Source organism: Saccoglossus kowalevskii, chromosome 15 (genome assembly GCF_978046115.1).
Source record: "Saccoglossus kowalevskii chromosome 15, keSacKowa6.1, whole genome shotgun sequence".
Taxonomy (NCBI): Eukaryota; Metazoa; Hemichordata; class Enteropneusta; family Harrimaniidae; genus Saccoglossus; species Saccoglossus kowalevskii.
The window spans coordinates 24,970,072-24,992,083 of NC_140655.1; the positions used below are offsets into that span (position 1 = coordinate 24,970,072).

A 22,012-nucleotide genomic window follows, 5' to 3' on the forward strand; every position below is an offset into this window, starting at 1 on the left:
GATGCATTCAATGAGCTGCGTGAATTGGCTTGATTGCAGAAAATTGACGGCAATTGTGTATTCACCTGTGTGTCCCCGCAAAACAAGCTGTTACGGTCATTTGTGGAATGATTTGGTATTCTTTTGTAACGGTATAAATAATGCCAATTTGTATTGAGTTCATTCTCCGCACAGTCAAATTGTACTCATTGTCTTTTAGCTTTCCATTGTAAGCGTCTATGCTTATGGAAAGCCACATATGGCGCTGCGATTACGAATCTCGCTAAAAGAGGAAAAAATGTGCACGAGCTTACCTTTAAGTTGATGTATATACCGAGTTCTTCTGGTGTGCTTATAACCCAAGCTCTGGTTGACTTAAGCCCAAACCTCTGGAGTACAACTCGATTTCATTTGACATGACAATTCTCTGGTGGCGGTTTTTTAATTTTTTTTTTTCACCTACTCACACTTGCAATAATCGACTTCTTTTGAAAGTATGTACTAGTGTATCTCACCGTTATTACTATAGCTGATATATAAACAACTTGACAAACGTCAGTGTGTGTGTACCCACCTTTGCGAACAGTGGCTGGTATGTGCCTACAGAATGTGGAGTACGATGTAGGACGACTGCTATCGTTATAATTTAGGTATGGCGAGTCTTATTTAAATCCCGTTTTGAACCCACAGACAACATACACATCACTTAGGTATAACACAGGATAAAATACAATCGTTAATACACAACGCAATATTGGTCAAATAAATGGTAACATGTTGTTGAATCAATTCACCCGTACTTAATATGTGTTTGTTTCTTTTTATGTGTGATATCGTTGCGGAGTTCAATAAACAGAAAAAGTATAACGAACGATTGTTGTCAGATCCGTAATTAATAAGGAATGCGACGTACATGGGACAATATATTTAATTGGCACATATCGCCAATATATTTTCGGTGATTGGAGGGTAGCTATCATGTTTTAAATGAATACTATTGTTATCAGATGGAGAATGTATACTTGTGTATAATTGCCTTTTTAAAATTCCTACCTTGTTTGTATACGTAATCCTCTTTTAATATGACCCACGTGGTCATGTGACCTTAATAACTCGTCTACACGCTATCTATCGATTGACGCAACTGACTGGTAAAAGTAGTGTATCTTGAATTGGTTTGAGAAATCAGAATTTGAATTCACCTGAACAAGTCCAGACATTTTCAATAACTGAACATTTAAAACATTACACTATGCCACATAATTTGGATGAGAAATTGCATAAATAATAACGGAATTTGAGAATAATATTACCTAATCTGATGTAATGGCGTGGACAGCTTCGTGGCTTATTATTTAACTATGAGAACATTGTTTGATAGATTGTATTTATGTTAGGAACACATTTTTTCACATTTGTCTAGTGCCACCTTATAATCTAAGTCACTGCTTTAAATTCTAATACAGATTTATAGCAATTCAGATGACATTTTATTGGGTCGTATATTCTTCACCATGGCACATGTTTCCCATTTGTATAGATAACTAGTCTCAAGATATCAGCAGGAAAAATTAAATAATAGTGTGTTGTGTAATGTTGTTATGAGCTATGTTGGGTTGAGTATTGTTCAGTTAGATTGAGTAGGGTTATGTAAGCGTGGGCTTGATAGGGTTATGGTGTCTTGACTTGGGTTGGGTAGGGGTGTTGTTGGTTGGGTTGTTTTGGGCTGGGTTGGACTGAATTGGAATGGTAGGGATTGGAAGGGTTGCATTGTGTACACGTCCCAACAACTTACAAAGATATATGTGATCTAATCAATTTGTATATGTTACATCATGGGATATAGATGTGCTGTGAAGGTGTAGCCCAGAGCCTGGTGTCTCGTGGGGTTATATACTAGCTGCTTCAATTAAATTTAAACCGGTGGACAAGGCCAACACAATTCTTCCATCAACAAATAAATCTCAATTTGCAACATCTGACAGTGGTCCCTCAGCAGATACGACCACAACTTATAGATTCTGATTCAAATAACTGTACATTCTCAACAACAACACTGACACTCTTAAGCGTTGGCTACCTGGGCGTTCAATTACATGGCTGGGTTATAAAGTCCATAACGGAACCAAAAAAAAATGATTTAGCTCTGAATAAAATGTAACTCCTATATTGATTTCTCATTGCTGCATATTTTTGTGACTTCAAAACAATGTGGCGGAAAATATCAAACAAATAAGGAAATTGTTGTGTGTGTTTTTTTAACGATGCCCACTCATATTACACGGATAGCCACTTGATAATAGAAATCTCTACAATGCCATATCAATGTGCTTTATTAGTTCATGCAATTAACTCCCCTATCTTCTAGTCGTTGATATTGAAATATGTTATTTGACAACAGTTTGACTGGTGTATCTAAAAATAGCAAATGTCACTCTGCTCTGTTCAATTGGTAATACTATTGTGTAACGAAGTGGAAAACAAATGTATATACAATTCGCAGTGGTAGTTCGGAAATAATAATACCAATAAATAAAACCGAGAATACACTGTCGACAACCAGTCGCGTTTCATCCGTAGTGTGTTTTCGTCAATTAAATTGCTATGTGAATTTCGTTTGTTGGGGGAGAGGACAGAAAAAAAAAACTGATTTTGACAAGATAATTCAGAAATTTATATTAAGAATAATTCATATCGAAATGTAGTCCCTCTGCACCCATAAATAATTTTCATAATTACAGATTATACTAGACTATTATGCCACAAGACTCAATCCCCAAAACAGCACTTCACTGAACACCACAGGGTGAACGAAACAGAGGGAGGCCACAAAAACTACATGGAGAAGAACCATTACCACAGAACTTGCCCAAGCGAACCTGACTTGGAGTAGTGCAGAAATGGTGGCCAATTATAGACAGGAATAAAAGAACCTGATTGCAGTAATATTACCGAAAAAAGATAATTTTCTATAATCTCTATATTTTTTGCATTTGAAAGTAGTTGAATGAAATTACAAACTATGTAGCGTATTCAACAACTCATGTATGAACAATTACTTCAATAAATATGATTTTACTCGGTAAAAATACTATATTAATCTGCATAAAAACGAAAGAATTTCACAATGTCGAAAACGGACAGTCTTTATCGTAGTGTTTGTGGCACTGAAATAAACGACGTTCAAAGTTGTACTATTTTCGTAAACGTTTAATTACGTTATATTGAGAATATAGTAAGTACATATGATGAGATGGGTCTGCATAGTAACATTAATATATTAATATATGACCTTTGACATCGCTGACTATTTTGAATAGATTCCCTGTAGTGGTTGTTTATATTTAATTGCATGAATAAATAATTAGACTATGGTCACAGTTTCGCATTGCGCAATTTTAAATTGCCGCCAGGGAGAAGGAAAACACTGAGAATACAACTCTGCTGTATCTATGGAAACCGTCATTTTCAAATTTAGCACGTACTGGGAATAAGGAAATTCCACCGTATATTGTCAAGCATAATATGCAGTATTTTTTTTTTGGCTCAATTTGTCATAACAAGCATTATATATAGCCGAAAGCCTAACACCGATAGTAACCAGACTTCCTTTCATATTAACATCCGTGAAACTAAATAGCATCGGTTTCACAGAACGGAAGTGACGCATTTTCAGACACAACCCAGAACGTGATTCCTGGGAATTGCTAGCAAGCTAATTCACAGGGGTGCAAACACGCTTGAGATGTCGCTCAGATGGCTTGTCAGTGCCGATTATTACTCTTCATTTTGATGAATGAAAATCATGACAATTTGAAAGTCTGATGTCAACTGAAAGATAGATTGGGATTATGTCACAATGTCTTAGCGCATAATGCAAACGCGCAATTAGTGATGGACCATTTTGCAAACGGCTCGGCAACTATCATTCCCATTAACTCTATTTGAATGCATGGTCAATTGAACTATTAGTAGAACAATCTTATTCGTTCATTATCATTCCACTCTCGTTCTTGAAATGAACGTACCTCCTGAACCACTCGCTTGATTGGCTTTCAATCGGGATACACTTTGTTAAATCCGCGGTTCATGCCCCAAATAAAGCCTGCTACAATCGTTAAAGAATAGGACACAATATTCATCCAAACAGCAGTATTTTCAAATCAACACTGAAATTAAATATCACTAGCAAATCATAATATAAACTTTTGGGTCACAGTCAAAATGTCAATTATATACAGTATATTGTTTGTGACGTCAAATATTCGACGTGCGCATGCCCATCTCGTCACTGCATGTGCGCGTTCAATTACATCCCTTCAGTTGTTGGGGGACTGTGTTGTAGCTTAGTGAGGTGTGTGTGTGAGTTTAAATTCTCCTGACGCGTGCTTATATTTTTATATTAATATTCCACTGCCACATTAAAACAGACAGCAAAGTACTCTCATACGGAAGCCCTGAAAAAGAGCACACAGCAATTAAACCTGCACAAACTTACCAAGCCATACAAATACCTAATTCCAACAAATGCACATGTTGACCACAGGGAAGTGGTTGAGATCAAGTAATAAGAATAGAGTGCCCGCCTGTATTGACGAAATTTGTATAGTCATGTAGAAAAAAATATCGCACGTACAAAAAATCGGGATTTTAACCTTATTTGTAAGCACAGGTCAGGTAGCCACATAATAGTCGCTGTAAGAGTTCATCCTCTTTTTCTTCACAGACGAAAAGGTAAACCCGTTATTTAGAAAATACGGGAGCAAAAGTCGTCTATTTGAAATGGAGATTTAGGAACTGAATGTCAGAACTTCATTAGCATAGATTCCAATCTTAGACTAACAATGCATAACATGAATACGATGTACTCATAGTTCGCCTCATTGGCGACAGAGCCCGCAAATAATCCCCCATACAAACACAAAGAGAGCGGCCTCAGTTTATTCGGTAGCTTAACCTCGCATGGATAAATGAAATTTACAACGTTATTAGCAAGAATGTTCTACTTACTGCTTATAATATAATTGATAGTTTATTGAAGTTAACTAATTCAACGCGACCGTTATTAATCGTGCAATGATGATAATGATGATGATGCATTTTTAAGAAGTGGTCTTGACTATTTTGACCTCAGTTGCGTGATTAAATCCGCTATGGGTTACGTGGGACTGTTTTATTTGCTGTGTTTTATAGAATGGCATAGAACACACGCATACTGAATCAAATGATATGCCATTAGTTGGCCATACGTGATATGTGCAATGATCCCGTGAAATGAACTACGTGTACACGAGAATTACGTCTGAGTTGAATTAATTTGAGATTATAATATGTGTATATCTCGGGTGATTTCGATAGAATTTTAGTCGCAAGTAACTCCGAGTTACGAAAATGTCAGAGGCATTACATTCACGAATGTTAGCGGTTATATTATTGTTATCAAAGGGAAGTGTTGAATATGATAAACGAAGCGCACAATTTTCAAATAAGGAAGACATCGGAACGTTTTACGGAGGGTAAATTCTATTGTTTTCGGTGTCAGTATATTCGGTATAATAATTATTAATATTTTCCACTCGTAAGTCCTCATGCGCTCCGATGTCGATCCAACTGTTACTTAAGGTTGCTATATTATGTATAAGTACAAAAAATATCAAATTTCCTACAACGTCAATTGACATATAGTTGTGATAAAATGAGTTTACCCAATTGTTTCCGGGTGTGTTTCGAGACACATTCTGATCGAAAACTTAGTATAGTGTATTAATGCGTTTCCGTATGTTTGCAGTACACATACCATGTGAACAAAAAACTGCGTCGTAAGTGCCAAACGCTTTCAGCTGTGGGTTTTGTTAAAAATAAGGAACGGAAAATTATTTCTGCCCAGGGGTGAGTAGATCGAACATTATCGACAATTTATGTTTTTCATTTTTTTCATAGACAAAGGTAAATAATAAATAAGGGCAAGGGCAAGCGCATCTCTCACAATCATGCGTTGTAACATGCGATGGCGATCATATTAAAATCACTCTATACGAACTCGCCCACTTTCTTCGTACACGTGAATTTATTCGCGATTACTGGATATAAACAGGATCTGTAGATCTGCTTCTTCATATATAGATGTTGGATTACTGAAACGGGCGTCTAATTACGAGATAAAATCAACGAAAAACTGTAAATTTAGGTCGAATCTTATCTACACAAATATAAATTGAATATATAATCTTTATTGGGCCCTTGTTTGAATGCAGGTGTTAAAGCCGGGAAGCTAATTGTAATATGCAGTAATTCATAAGATAACGTTCGCGAACAGCAGAAAACGGAATTAGCTTTCCACGCGGGAGATCGACCCTGTATACGAGTCATCTGGCAATTGCATCATTCAGAGACGAAGCGGGGCGTTTGGCACCTGATTTTAGTTTTTTATCCAGTAGTTGCTGAGCAGCGGGCGCCATCGACAGCGCCTGGTAGTCTCGCGTCGCCATCAATATGTGTAGCATGGCTCCCGTGCAACTATCGATCGTTTGTCGTTGAGGGACGGTTTTCTGCACGATACTCTTAGTATATGATGAATTTGTCCGCCAAAATTAAAAAAAAATATTGTATTATTCAAACAGATCAGTAGTGAGTATTTCAGAAATATTGAAATCGGTGGAGTAATGACAAAAGCTTGATTATAGTTCAAAACTTTAATATGTCGTTAAATGTCATCGTTTCACCCGGTATCTCTACAGTATAAAAGCTATCTGCCAAGCGAGTCGAAGTCGAAGTTCCTTCCGCTCCTATACTACTCGCAACACACGCACTAAATACAGACAAAAATCTGGAAAAGATGAGGTTGCGTGGCGTCGACGTGTGTTGTATTCAGCGTAATCCTAAACTAGACTCTTGTATTATTCCAATATACTGATTACTAATTCACATTGTATCTTAAATCCTAATCTGCTAAAAAAAGATAATACATCGGTTCTTTCATTAATTGAGCAAATATAGATAACCTACTTTTAGATTCTTGTTAATATTAAGAACGTTTTTTCATGTGGCTTTCCACGTAATGAATATTTGATGCAGTGAATTGAAATTAAATATGCGGCAAAACAGGGTAATAGATTCAATGTTGGTGTATAGCGGTGTTAGCTCCAATATAATTTAAAATCATACAAAACAGCAACTTAGAAATGAGTTATATATTGAGATGACGAGTCGGTGATCTGCGTGATTGAGTTTTTTTTTCTTAAATCATCTTCTCCACGTCATAATTATTTATAAGGCCTGAACGCTGTTTATCTTTTCGTCATCATCATTATCATCATCAAATTTGAATCTGGCAGATCCATTGGCAACGAAAGATCTGAACCAATTTGTAAATTTTGTGATATTGATCAAATTGAAGATGAATTTCATTAATCTGCCCGTTCAACCAAGGATTAAAATGCTACATTTGCAGTGCAGATTCCATAAAAAAAAACATTCTTAGAAAAGATATATATTTCCCTATCGCAATTTCCTTTAAGAATAAGTATAAGTATTTTATGTAAGTTCCCGGGACCGTTTTTGCTACCGTGGCACGCGCTGCAATAATAGTATTTTGTTGACCCGAAAGATATGTAATTCGTTCTGCCTACACAATTTCCAAAAAAAGAGATAATGTAATTTAAGTGTTGTACTTATATTGGTACTGAGAGATAGGCGCGCGTATTCCAAGTTTTAAAAGTTACTGTACTAGTCGATACATTGATGTATATGAGTTTTAAAAGTTACTGTACTAGTCGATATATTGATGTATACGAGTTTTAAAAGTTACTGTACTAGTCGATACATTGATGTATATGAGTTTTAAAAGTTACTGTACTAGTCGATACATTGATGTATATGAGTTTTAAAAGTTACTGTACTAATCGATACATTGATGTATATGAGTTTTAAAAGTTACTGTACTAGTCGATACATTGATGTATATGAGTTTTAAAAGTTACTGTACTAATCGATACATTGGTGTATATGACTTTTAAAAGTTACTGTACTAATCCATATATTGATGTATATGAGTTTTAAAAGTTACTGTACTAGTCGATACATTGATGTATATGAGTTTTAAAAGTTACTGTACTAGTCGATATATTGATGTATACGAGTTTTAAAAGTTACTGTACTAGTCGATACATTGATGTATATGAGTTTTAAAATTTACTGTACTAGTCGATACATTGATGTATATGAGTTTTAAAAGTTACTGTACTAATCGATACATTGATGTATATGAGTTTTAAAAGTTACTGTACTAGTCGATACATTGATGTATATGAGTTTTAAAAGTTACTGTACTAATCGATACATTGGTGTATATGACTTTTAAAAGTTACTGTACTAATCCATATATTGATGTATATGAGTTTTAAAAGTTACTGTACTAGTCGATATATTGATGTATATGAGTTTTAAAAGTTACTGCAATAGTCGATACATTGACGTATACGAGTTTTAAAAGTTTGGAAATGTCGTCTTTGTTAAACATTATTGATATCTATATCAACATGGATGCTAAATTTATTGCTGTATATGCTGTACAACATATCTTTATTACTAAATATCTCAATCTATCATATCGTTTTAATTACAGAAATGTGTGAAACATGGCAAGCTAAATAAATAAACAAACTGTTTGGAAGTACTCAAAACGAAAGAGCAATCATAATCCCAAAATGTCCTCATTGCTGTTTCTGGACGTTATTAATCTAAAATTAGACAAACGAACTTACAAATTGCAACAGACAAGTGCCGTGTTATGAAAGAGGACCGACATGCACTAGTTCGAAATGCACCAGACGATTCTCAAGAAGATGCAGCACTTTCTACACACGCAAACCCGTGTATACATAATTCAGGACGAACCAATTAAATGTACTATTGAAATATATTGTGTTAGCGATAATCTAGTTGCCGTGATTAGTCAATGCTACGATTGAGTAAAATTAGATTCATTCATTAATTCAATATGTTATATAGATATTACTAATAATTGATGTTTTCACTCGTCACCCCAATAACTGAACGTATAGTTATCGCACGCGCACACTATTCAGTGGAAACCTCAGTTCTATTTTAGCACATCTGTTCAAATATAATCAACCCTATGTCAATGTTAACAAAACATGATGCATCTACTTTCTGCGTCTTTTACAGTCGTGCTCGTTGGATTTAACTGAATTCAACGTGAGCTTGCCGTACGCCTGCAAGAGTGAGAATGCCTCTCGGATGATTTGTTTCTAATTTCCTGTCTTTACTACGAATATGAATCTCAAACATAACGGTATTTTTAATATAATGCTCACATATTAATCCACTATGTTAAGGTTACCCTATACCCCAGCCCTGTGTTGTATTATTAAAATGCGCATTCGGCAGCCAGTGTTTTGTTCATTCATGTTTGTTTTGATGTTTGCAAGACAGTCCTACGTCACGCAAATAAAAAAACACTCGCAGTTATATGTCTCAAGTGCAAACACATATCGCATAAATTTACAATTTGCTAACATAAATGTACACATCTTGAATCCCACTCAACTCACGCGTGAACTAATAACTCGACTTCAACAGTTCACACTCTTTAAAGCGCGATGGTCGTCGCGCAGCGCGTGTTCGAATTTGATGTAAATAAACAATGTATTTTACACGCGTTGTATACGACGTTATGAGTCCCATATCGAACAGGGCGCGGCACGACGACTGCCGCCATTTAACAATATATGGTTAAGTTAGTTTCATTTTCGTTAAATTAACCAACTGCTAAGCTGCGCTGATTTGCCGGTTAATACTTTCTACGTGTTAATATAGTGTAAAATGGTATACGTGACAGTAATTATTTTGAGAACACAGTGGACGCGAATGGTCGCCGATAAATCGTTACGAGCGTGTGAGCCACGATATTATCTTTGCCGATGAAATAGTGTAAACCCCCCGTCATTGCGCCAGCTGACGGGAGAGAATATTTTAAGGGACACAAGACAAGTCACATAGCTCTCCACGATATCTCGGCCATTTGCCTCTGAGGTATATTGTAGTACACAGTAATCGTCTTGCTATATAAGTTTGAATGATCTTACTGGTGGGTACCACGAATTGTTTTGTGCATCCAGAATATTCCATATATAAATATTTTCCTAACATCTCGAGACACCCCTCCACAAAGTGCTGCCGTGACGTCAAAATAACGTAGTTGCGTGAAAGCAATATCCTTCAATGCGACAAATGTGTCGTCGTTCGTCGTCAGAGTATAGTAATTTTTTTCGAAAAACATAATTGTCATTGGTGGACAACGATAGATGTGATCGACCTTTTTCAGACTATTACGTCAAAGAAACGGTTCATCGCTTAAAGGCGCAATTTATAGGAAAGATGTGTAAATTTAGTGATATTGACAGTTCCACAGCTCTCAGATCCAATGTCATGATTGATCATCAACGCGATTCAAGTGACTGACCAAGTAGCAAATAGTCGACTTTGTCTAATCATGCGTCAGGCAACAACCATTCCACTTGGGCAACATTAAACGTTGGTTGCCGGGAATAAAGAATGCTGCCAACGTGTCTTGAAATCAACTGGAATCTTTTCTCTCTTGTTACATTACGCTAGCCCTATTTCAAACAGGATATGATAAAAACACCATGCAAATGTCCTTATAGTTAAAATCATAGCCACAAGATAAAACATCTGATTTAACATGTATACATTTGCATTTGTATAATCTTGTATTGATCTCGTTCTTATGAATTATATAACCATAGAAGACTGTTGATCCAGAAATCAGGTAACATATCTATATATTGTAACATAATATCCTACACAATCACTGGATTTTATGCATTCATTACTCGTGTGTTTCTCAGGTTCTGGTCTTTATGATAGAGTGTATTATTTGTGATTTGGACCGTTACGGGAAAACTAAGCACCGATAGTTGGTCTATGACACAACTGCAAATAATACCGTCTGAATTGCAAATGACACTGAATATCAGACACACCGAATATAATGTGATATTAGAGGTTTTAAATTACCACATCTCCCTAAATTTCAATATTGCCCTGCAGACACGAGTATGTAGTAGACCTGCATATGATTTTTTTGTCAGCAATTAAAAATCAAAGAAAGCTTAAGAAGAACTCCCGTGTGTAGAAGATATTGGAGGCATGACAAACAATGAAGAATACTGTTTATTATTATTATTAGAAGCACATCTTCATTACGCATAACCAGATCGTGTTTATTGCATTCAAAATCAATAGAGCAAATGATTAGGATGGTTCATAGCAGCTATGATTTAACAATTACAAATATTTAATGAAATAATGACCATATATGATGACTTAATATTTTGGTCATATATATATCTTGTCAGACCACAAAATTATACCACCGGTTGCATGTCCCTATCTACAACAGTATTTAGTACATTACAGTTATGCACATTAGGAAACATATCTCTGTGGAGTACCTATAAATCGGTTAATTTATGCAAAGTAAGTAATTAGTGAGCACAACATTTAACCCTAAACTGAACATATACCAAGATTCATTGAATCTGATGAGTGGTTGAGATATTGGTGAAAATGTTCAATATTGGCTAATTAATATGTACATTAGGCCATTTATATACACAGGCTTCAACCAAAAACTAATCAATGCTGCGGAATATACCTAAACATCTATATACTAATTTTCCTTGAAATCTGTTTAATAGTACATGAAAAGCAAGTGCAAATGCTTAATTGGCCAATTAATATGCAAATTAGATAATTAATATGCATGGATTTCAACCTAAAACTAATCAGGTTTGCGCATTATTCCAGACCATCTATGTACCAAGTTTCATTGAAGTCTGTTTAATAAATAGTACATGAGAAACAAGTGAAAATGCTTAAATTTGGTTGGTCAATATGCAAATTGGGTAATTAATATGCATGACAATTCAACCAAAAACTAATCATATCTGAACATTATTCTAGAGCATGTACAAAGTTTCATTGAAATCTAGCGCATGAGAAACAAATGAATATGCTAAAAATCGGCTAATTCAAATACAAATAAGGCAATTAATATGCACAGGATTTCAACCAAAATTGTACCTGGTCTGAGTATTATCCTAGAGTATATATGTACCAAGCTTCATTGAAATCTGTTGAATGGTACATGCGAAACAAGTGAAAATGCTTAAAATTGGCTCATTAATATGGTATTAGGTTAATTAGGTAATTAGTATGCATGGAATTTCTATCATAAGCGAATCAGGTTCGAGCATTATCCTAGATCATGTACCAAGTTTCACTGAAATCTGTTTTTATATTACATGAGAAACAAGTGTAAATGCTTAAATTTGGTTAATCAATATGCAAAATTGTATTATCCTAGTTTCATTGGAATTAGGCAGACAGACAGAAACACACACACACACACACACACACGCACACACATACACACAGCCGCACTAACCGCAAAGACTCCCATTGTGTGCTTCGCATAAGGGGGTCAAAAACATTGTTATATTTGTCAACACTAGTGGCTACATGGATCACGGATGTTCGGCTGTAAATACTATCAATTATGAATCACTTAAAAAATGCTGAAATACATCGTCTGTGATTTAATTGCTTTGCTCGTTCATGTAGGGCGAAAGGGGAAACGTAGGGAACAAAACTATTGATTTGGGGAATTATAAGATTATATAATAAGGCCGTGCAAGTGATCTCCGTACCGATAAACTGGTTTAATTATGTATATTTTCAATATCAAAAGTCTCAAAGTACATTTCTATGAATATTCATCATATATTCCCATGAATAAACACTGTAAACGACTTATATCGAGGCCAGGGATTGTGGCTGACGAGGACGGGCGCCATATAAAGACAGCGGTTAGACAGATTCTCTGCTCAAGTGCGGGTGTCTCTTTATGCATTCCAATTCAGGGGAAATACAAACTACCGGGAGTATGTGGTCATGCGGAAAGATTTGAAAGTAATTCTATTATTAACGGCATGTTGGGTGTGAAACCCACATAATAAAATAAAATTTAATATCACTCGCTATGCTTCCGTTGAAACGTTAGTTTCGCTGTATATGCTGTATTTTTGTACAAATAAATTGGCTTAATATGGCTATAGAAGTGAAGTAATTGCTTTGCTTCAACGTGCAAAGCTACGCAATATTAATATTTTTATGAGATTTTGTACGCGGATCATAAAATCGAATACTTTGATACAAATTCAACAATATTGTCTGTTTTGCGGGAACAATTTCTATACCTATAAATGTCTTTTTTATGTGGAGTTTTTTTTCTCCATATTTCAATCCCCCAAAAAATTAAAATATATAACATATAACTGATCGAAAGGCGGACATGAGTAAAGTCTGTCAGCTGGTGCCTTCCACGGGACCTGCTGGGATTACCGGATAATCTCCGAGCCACCATATATGCTTATGTTATATGTGTATGTCTGCAGTAAATTTGTATTCACTGAAGTCGATAAAAGCGAGTTATTATTATTGGCCATGGGAACAAGCTCACCCGTTTGATACAGCTGAATAAGAAATAGGACGTGTTTCCATGGCAAATTTGGAGAGGTGCTTTCGACGCGTACACCACTAACACCTCCTTTGCCCATAAATCGGTGATGATGTCACGGTGAAAAGCCAATCTCCCTTTCAAACCGGAAATCTCGCATCCGCCTCTGATCATCTTAAGAAATTCGCATAAATTTACACAACTAGTTTGTCTCAGTTTATTTAAACGTAATTTATAGTTTAAATTGGATGATTTACGTACAATACACACACTCGTAAAGTGTATTTAAACTCTATTCTCAGGAAATGTTAAAATAGCCCTCACTTGTCAACAGTAATTTAATAAAGTAGTTGGATTTTTCCTGTCATTGTATATATATATATATATCGATTTATATTACACTAGCTATTCGTTTGCACTGACGATGAAGTCGAACACGTGTCAAACTATAATAGAATAACTTCAATCATTTCAGGTACTCGATCTATATATTCACTTAAATTGGCGAAAAACAACAACGAAGCTTCGAAAAAGGCAGATGTTCTTTGAAAAAGAAAAAACTCTCGACACGTTGTCAAAAATATTGTTTGGCAATAAGGTTATTATGTAAATTGGGATCTACAGTATGGTAGGGCATGTTGTTAAAATGGTAAACTGTGGCCCTCATTTTAATTAATAGTATAACATTGTTATTTAGGTCGTTGACAGTTTAATTGAGTATAATATTCAATTAAATATTATCGTACAGCACCATAACTGTTTGTCAAAACTGGGCATCGCATGGCAAATTCGTTATTTTGTTTGCGCTTAAAATGCCAGGTTTTCCCTCAAACGTTACTAGTAATCGCAAACAGGTGTCTGCACTTGACCTTGTAGTAGACTCAAACTCAAATTTGGTGACATTATCTCAACAATAGTGAACGTATATCTCATATGTACACGTTGCTATGGCAACGTACATGTGTGCATTGGGAAAATACCCTTATGTCGAATCGAACCAAATATCTGAAGCAGACAAACTAAAAAAAATCAAGGGCCATACACGTCACGCCGTTCCACGGATGCTACAGCAGGCAATCAATTGAGCGATACGTAATCGATTTCGCCTACGAGATGAGAATTTCACTCACTTTGTCACTCTTATAAGATTCCCGTAGGCGCAAGGAAAATACTTCCTATGATGTGTCATTGATTTGAACGAGTTGACGTTAATGTTCTAGTTTTTCATATTCACTCAGCAAATATCACGCTATTTTATTTCAAAATACAATAATAAAAGCTGTGGCGAGGATAGTGATAAATCAATGTTATTGTACAAATGATGTGTCAATGTGTTCGTATTTTTTTCATAAAGGGCATGTTCGAGGACGTATTGCGACATAAGACAAGCAGCCTGTCGGCTGAGATAGCTCCGCTGTTAGCAATGCACATGGCAATTAAAGAACAGAAGATATCATTAGAAAATGAACAAATCTGAGAGAGGTCCACATGTAGTACCTATATGTATAATATATCAAAGCAATTGGACTTGCGGTTTTCAACAAGAAGTCGAAAATATCACTTTTTACCAAAAATGACAAAAATATTCACCAAAATTAGAGAATTGAAGATATCATGAAATGAACAAATCTGAGAGAGGTCTACCCAAGGTACATATACACCAAGTATCAAAGCATTCAGGCTTGTAGTTTTCAAGAAGAAGTCGAAAAAGTAAAACATTGACACGGACGACGGACGACGACGACGGACGACGACGGACAATCACTCATATGATAAGCTCCGCTCGACAAAGTCGACAGCGGAGCTAATAAAAAGTACCATGTGTCATTAAAGGTGGTATGTTAATATTAATTTAAAGGGCGACAATAAGATTACATGGCGACGTGCACAACGCATGTAAAACACACTGTTTGTTTACCTCCCTTTAGACTAGGAAATAAAATGAACAAATTGAAAACTAGTCAAATGCTTGATATTGTTCGCGGTAAATAAATGACAACGAACAAACAATTGAAAGAGGACACTGAACATGTTTCCATGGAAACAATAACTGTGATTTGTCCGCAACGTTAAAACGGGGCTCCCCAATCACCGGGTTTGCACCATGGAACCAAATGATACGATTGTTCTTGTTGTTCAAAAAAAACAATCTGTCTATTGTTTCCCATTGTCTTTTCAATTTAGGAAGAACTGACAATTAACTCAATAAACGTCCCTGGCGGCCATTTTGAAAATTTAAATTGGTGACGATACATAGAGATAATTAAAGAACTATTACGGTTATACGTACTCCTATGTTTTCATTCAGGCTTTCGAAAAACCAGTAATTGAAAATAACTTTGGGGTTAAAACATTGCTAATCATGGGGGTGGCTCAAAAAGTGAGTGTGACCGGTGCATTTTTTTTTTATCTGCACATTTTTATTTTTATTCAATGTGTCAACTTCCTTTTACTGCAACACTTTGCATGATTTTTTTTTCAGTGTCTAGCTTGCAATTTGTGTTAAAACAAATCTTCCACTCCACCCCCCATAAATTCAAATGGTCGAACCCTCCGAAAAATTAAAGCCTGAGAAAATGTCTTTATCTAAAGTATGTTAGTCGCGTCCATCTCTAATATATTTCACGATTTAATGCATATTTTCCAATATCACGATGTTGTGCTAATGTTGATATTTCTCCCCTCAGAAAGTTACTTTACGGTATAATGAAATAATATAGATCAAAGACAGACTACTGTCGTGTCGTATAAAATACCACCATAAGTTTTCTTTCTATGTGTGTAGTATATCAGCCTAATTACTCCTACGCTTCACTAACTTTAACTCGACGCTCTCATATATAGGGAACACACGTTTATTGTAATAAAATTCAATATTATACTGATGTGTTGGCTGCTGTGATATTGTATTAACACTCATTACAATAGATTTGTATGTTGATTGTCATTTGCCGCAATGTTTACCCACCGTATACCTGGTAGGGTAATTAGATCCACGGTCGACGTAAAACATATGGAAAGTGCTCGACAGATATTAATTACCTAGTTCGGGAAATATTCTGACCGTCTTTCTCAGAATCATATAAGCTCGACATAGCAATGTGTCGTGATGTGTTAGTGAGCTCACAAATCTGTCAATTAATAATATTATGGGGGGGAGCAACAATTGTTTTCAGATCTAGGATAAATCATTGTAGTTATGTATATACACGAACAAATATACTGGTCGTGAGGCAGGGTAGCACAATATAGTTTTTTTTCAATAATGGCATATAGGAAATAATTCCCTTTTTTTGGCTCGTGATGTTCTAACAGTGCCGTGGATTATATTGGATTCGTACAATCTGTTTAAAGCTGGCTAGGAAAACACTGAACATACGCAACTCGCTCTCTACAAAAGAAATGCACTATAATTTCACGAATAATAAAAAAAAAATTCGCATTTGTCATAAGAAATGTTTACATATATGCGATACATACTCCTTACATAGAGACACATCGGGCGAGGTGTCGAATTGTTTATGCCAACAACCAAGGCGTAGTTGTTCGTGGCGGTAAACTCGGAAACTGTCGTCTCTTGTCGGAATCATAATCCCCAGTCGTTCATATGAAATATAGATATCCGTAAACTGAGTGATGAATCGCACAGTGTGATGATGATTATCGAGCGACTTAGGGGAGGAATATAACGCCTGGGAATTGTAGGCCCGATGATATGATATAAAAGTATTAAAAGGTTCACGATTTTGGGAATAATAAAGATGAATAAATAATGAATAAGAGTACAGTCGTAAAAATGCTTAAAACAAGTTGTTGAAAGGCTGGTCATAAAGAACGCAAAGAAGTGGTAAAGTTTAGGAAAAAATGCAGCAATTTTTAACCTACGAAAACAAATATGTCAATATGTCCACACCACAGCCACAGATATTACAACAACATCGTGTTAAACAAACAATCTACTTCAAAAAGGAGAAATTAAAGTCCAGGGTTCTTCTACCAAGCCCTCAACACCCCTTCCCGATTCACCAGAGGAAAATGAATGTTTTTGTGTGTTTTACGAATAAATAAAACAAACCTGAGTCTAACTTGGTAGAGAGCGCAACAGACGGTAGACTGATTACCATTATTGTACCCTTTCCGCCGATATTAGTCAAACAGATGGTTCGAATTATACGACACCACGTCCAAAATAAGCACTAGTTTGAACTGCTGTAAAATAATCCATATAAATGCAAATAAGAGTCTATATGTGTGTGTGTTTCTTTTCAACATTCATCTATGGCATCGTGTTTTGACAGCCATGCCGGGCCCTGTCCCATGACATAAAAAAACAACACTCGTCGCATGCACAGAACATTATGTAAATAAGGCCAAATGTAAATTAAATTTGTTTAACGTTTACCTTGTTTACTATTTTTGGATTTGTTTCCATTCAATACAGTTTAACTGAAAAACGATTACTGTAGAATTAATCTATAAACTTTCAATTTCATTTCAATTACCTTCAGGCCTCTTGCTGTGGTTGTCGTTGACTTGCCGGAATTATTTTATTCGTACCATAAACACCCCCATGATCATAAATTAGCATATTTATTCACTCGCCGATAATTAAAATGACAATGATGACCGACCATTAACTACACGCGTCGGAGAAGCATAACTGCGAAATCACATATTCTCTGCTTTGAACTGTGGAATCACAGTGCATTATGGGTTTTGTAGTTAAATTAATAGAGTGTAACGGATGAAGTTATGTTATTTTTAGCTAGTATCTCCGATAAATTCTACGTCATGTAATTGTCGTAATAGTACTAGCTCATTTGAATACACATGAATACCTGATACATGATTGGTCACGCAGTGTGTACAGCGTTGCATCTAATTGTATATAACGTTGTATATGTATGCTTTGCTTATGAACCAATACATTGCCAAAAAAGTTTATATATTTGTTCGATCTTCTTCAATCAAATCGAGCAATATAACAACAGGATTACGTAATCACTATGTAAAACACAGATGTGTTTACTTTTATTAACATTCAACTTTTCTGAAACAGTAAAGTTGATTGGTGAGAACGCAGTCACGTGTCATGAATAAAAGAAACTGTAGAATTACTAAATTTAAATATTAACATTGCGAAAGTGGGGATAAGTCAATTTGAGGTTCATATTGATACTACAGTCAAAAGAATAACAAAACAGAGTCTGATGAAAACAGTATAGTTATGGAAATACACACAAAAATGAACACGTTACTGAATACACCATGAGTTCTAATGTTGGGTGTATTTACGAAGTTTTGTGATAACTCAACTATTTTGGAAAGGGCGTTGAAAAGAAAATTATTGTTAACGCGGTGACCACAATTGATCATGTGATATCTTGACACCCAGGGCAGTAGAAACCATTTTTTACACGGCTCTGTGGTTTTAGTGAATGGAAATCAATGTTTACTAGAACAGAAACAAGATGAAAACGATGGTGTATTTGAACAGAGCAGGATAGATAAATGTTAAAAATTGTACATCTACGGTCGTCTACACCGGTTGTCTATACACGAGTGGAACGTGGAGAAATACAACCTTGATTGATCGAGTTTTTAGAGTAATGATTGTTGCAGAAGAAAAAGATGTATTGATTTGTAATAAGTTTTATCTGCAATCACTGACTCTGTGCCGCCATTAAACACTACGTTGTTTGATGGACAGAAATAGATAGATGTCATGACGGGGATCGTACAAGGTAACTTCCAGTGACGTAATGGTAGAACATTTACATAGTTATTAAGCAAAAAACAAAAAAACAGTTATATACTACGTATATTAAATCTTGTCAAGTTCCAGCCAAAACAACAGATTGATTTGCCATTTCAGCGCATTTACTTATACACAGTCAAATATCAGTGATAAACGTTTAAGTGTTCTGGGATTCTTTTACATCGTGCAAATTTCACACGTCTCACCACTTAGAAGGAAGAAGACATTAATTCTTCGCAACTCGATATTTTGAAATATTGAGATTTTAATTTGATTAGTTCATCTGGAACAACCAAGTGCTGTTATTAATAGACAAATTGCTGCTTCACCTACTTTTTGACAAAATGTACAAAGTTCATTTTTTTCACTCTAGGCGAGTTATTAGTTTGTTATTAAATTGAAAAGCACTAATATTTATATTGACTGACAACTGACGAACTCGCTTTCAACGAGTAATGTTATTACCAAACACTTGTACACACTAGATTCCATAATTGCTTGAGTCGTAATTGTACATTATTTATTTTAACAAACAGCTCTTTTTACAAATATCAATTGTACTTCAGTTACAACATCAGTTTAAGATTGGTCGATTATTTTTTTTTTCTGGTATACCATCAAACCAGCTGACACAAGTCACCTCGATGTAGATGACTAAGGAACTACCATTTTAATCATACATGTGTACCACACCAACGATTCCAGGATTCACCAATTATGAATTATCATAGTAAGTCTCGTTCAAAATGTCCTCATTTTTCCAAGCAATGTATTTATTTGTATTTCTATAAATGTGAAGCCCTGTTTGTTACATTGTGGTGAATAAACCAGGAATTTTGAGTTCCAAGCTTTATAAGAAATGACATTTATGTAGTAAGTCTATATTCTAACTAGTTCAAAATAATGTCCAGAAAATGATTTCAAGGATGAATCATTGATTTAATTCATAGAATGTTTTAAATAGGTAACCTGAGTATCACCACGAAAATATAAAATTCCAGAAAAATTATCTTTCAGTACAGTGAAAATATTATTTTTTTTAAATACTTCGGTTAAATATTTAGGTTATCGTGTACACCTTCTAATAAAAACGTATACTATATCATTAGTGTAAGTGTAGTTCCATACTAGGCATCTGAGATATACAATACGAATTATATCCACTCAAATGTATGCTGCGATTGCAACATAATCCCTCTAATCATCTGCCCACTCCAAAGGTATTACGACATATAATCCTGGTTGATACAACTCTAAGAACGTGTATGAATAATATGAATGAAATTACCGCGTTCAATAACACAATATTACCATTCGTGGTCTTTTTTTTTTTTCATTTTTGTATAGTTGATCTAAATGAAAAGAACCGCTGATTGCTGGCTTACATGTACTGAACGAAATTTAATCGTTCGCAAGATACTTGGAGCAATTAAACTATATGACTGAGCCGAACAGTCGAAACATCGTCAAATTTAGTTGTTCAAACAAGGTTATTGGAAATCAATACGATCGATCGTGGAAAATAGACTCAATAATCTCAATCTCAGTCAACAGAATACAAAAATTCAGAAAAATTTGAAATAACTGGTCGACTAGGGTGTTTCATTGCGCCGTTGAATCAGCTACATATGCAAATGAGATACACTCATTATTCACATAGTATTTTCATTATCTATACGAATCGAGGTTTTATCGAGGTCGATACGGTGGACTGCGTTTAAATTGCTTTAATCTCGAACGTATCGTGTTTGCTTGAGTACACCCCGTTCGTGACCCCGATGCCCTTGGTCTAAACTAGATAGGTCAAATTGGAAGAAGAGAATAAAATGAAATGAAGCTATATTATTTAAAGATAGTATAGATAAGCGGAACACGGACATGTTATATATATCAACCTTGTTCGGACGTGAAATACCTATTACGGAATAAGTACGTGGCCACATCTGACCTCATGTAGCCTCATATCAACGCTGTTCTCGTTTCAAATTGACACTTTCCGCAATCAAAGTAGGCAAGGCAAATAAACAAAACCATATATAGCTACGTCTTGTCGCCGGCAATCCATATTTTACTACCTTGGTGAATAGAAAGAGTATTATGCCTATACAGAGTGTATAGATATAGAAGAGATAATTGTAAAAGTCTGCCAAAGAAAACTAGCGATGCAGAAGCCCTTGACGAACAAGTTGATTGCCAAGTAATACACTCGACGTGTCAACAACATAGCCAGTTCAACGTCCATCATGACTAGTTAGTCATTGAATCTCGTATTTATTCCCTTGCTTGTGATGTGCAGTGTGCAATTAAAACTACCCAAAACAAGGCATCCGAGAGTAATAAAATGGGGGGATATTATTAGTCTAAAAACAATCAGCATGAAACGGTGGGTAATTAATAAGATCGCGGAGATGATATATAATTGTGTGGATTTACTCTTGAAGTTGAGTGACATTTGGTAGTAAATTGCTATAGGTAAAGATCCCTTGGGATGCACTGTGTAATGCTCACAGTCTATTTATTGCATGTCTTTTGGATTCCGAACTAAATTGCTTCATGGCCAATTTGCATACGTCGATACACTCTATGCATGCGATAGTGATTCAAAGCCCTTTAAGTAAACCACTTCCAATCAAGATTCTTCTGATTCTCTTCCTCCACAAAGAATCCTCGTTGATCGTCAACGAACCCTGAAGACCTTTTATAGGCTTTTCCTC

The 22,012-nt window shown here is 35.4% G+C and overlaps 1 protein-coding gene across 4 annotated transcripts in view; it reads right to left on the reverse strand.

Moving 5' to 3' along the window:
• LOC144356752 (uncharacterized) overlaps window positions 1-22,012 on the reverse strand; it is a 68,165-nt gene that overhangs the window by 31,906 nt on the left and 14,247 nt on the right. The window contains exon 2 of one of the 4 annotated variants that reach the window (XM_078011445.1): window positions 17,616-17,749. The exons of 2 other annotated variants lie outside the window; for them this stretch is intronic. The gene's annotated coding sequence lies outside the window, so the exon portion shown is untranslated. Of the gene's footprint in view, window positions 1-553; window positions 777-17,615; window positions 17,750-22,012 lie in introns of those variants that run through there. One more of the 4 variants, XM_085490610.1, reaches the window with a different exon arrangement.